The 1,200-nt window shown below is 27.4% G+C and overlaps 1 long non-coding RNA gene across 1 annotated transcript; it reads right to left on the bottom strand.

The window, feature by feature from the left end:
* Positions 1-406: 406 nt before the first annotated feature.
* LOC131625057 (uncharacterized) lies at positions 407-959 on the bottom strand. Its single transcript, XR_009290718.1, has 2 exons — positions 751-959; positions 407-653 (listed from the first exon to the last, which is right to left on the bottom strand). It is a non-coding gene; the product is annotated as an uncharacterized LOC131625057 (long non-coding RNA).
* Between the last annotated feature and the right edge of the window lie 241 nt (positions 960-1,200).

Below are 1,200 nucleotides of genomic sequence, written 5' to 3'. Positions count from 1 at the left end.
TTTAGTGACCGATATTTTTAGAAGAAAAAATCTTTAACTTAAATTTTAAAGACATTATGATAGATAGTAATGAGTGTATTAAAAATTAAAATTACTTTAAGTGAATCCCATTGCTATATATCTACGATTAAAAGAGAAGAAGACAATCTAAATAATATTCATTAATATCTTATTTCATTTCATAAATAATGAAATGAAATAAGACCAAAAAAATTACGATGATAATTATGAATCATAATCATCATCACAATTTTTTTTTGTTAATCATCATCGTAAAATATGGCCAAGGATTGTTTCCTTCAGTAATCAAACTCAAGTTTTTCGAACGATATGTTCTCGGAAAAATTCATTAACCACTTGAAGCCAATTACTTGATTATTGTAAGTAACAACAACATAAAATTAGATTTCCAGAAATTAAATAAGAAAATAAAAATTATTAAGCGCCAACATTATAACTAAATGACATTTCATGAAAAACAGTAGTAGAGAAACTCTCTTAAATATTGCACTAATTAATACATAATTATTCAGGTACAAAATCCTCCGGCACAACACAATTACACTGACTGGCTACACACTTTGCTATTTTAGGTTTAGGACACAACACAAAGCGACAATCCAATTCTCTAACACATCGTTTACCATACCACGCTGTAAAGAGAAAAGATGATAAAATAATGTAAATTAGTTTGTGAAATATTTGTGTAAATTAAATTAAATTTTTTATAAAGGGATCAAATTGACTTACATTCAACATTTTTTGCCGAAAGAAATAGGAAAAGAATGATAATCATAACATAAATAATCTTCACAATTTTAGTCATAATTGTCTCATTTCCATGTAACAGATAGTTTTATCACTTTATAAGTTATATTGTTTGTCTTCTACTTACACCGATAAGATAATCTTTAGCTCTTATGAAATTGTAAAAAATACATTCTAGAGTAATAATAATATTAAATGTCCCTTACGTATATTAATGTATTGTGTTTGCCCCACTAACACACTTAATAGAGCGGTCAAATTAAATATTGATTAATTATAAGAATTCCATTTTTTCAAGTAATTAGATATTACTTCTTAAGGTATATTAATGTGTTGTGTTTGCCCCTCTAATACACTTAGTAGTAAGGGTGGCAAAGCATTTTGTTCGCCCCTTGTTCGCCAAAAAAAGAGTGGGACGGGCAAGTCCGACAA

Source organism: Vicia villosa, unplaced genomic scaffold (assembly GCF_029867415.1).
Source record: "Vicia villosa cultivar HV-30 ecotype Madison, WI unplaced genomic scaffold, Vvil1.0 ctg.000182F_1_1, whole genome shotgun sequence".
NCBI classification, from domain to species: Eukaryota; Viridiplantae; Streptophyta; class Magnoliopsida; order Fabales; family Fabaceae; genus Vicia; species Vicia villosa.
This window is presented reverse-complemented; position numbering and strand designations above follow the sequence as displayed.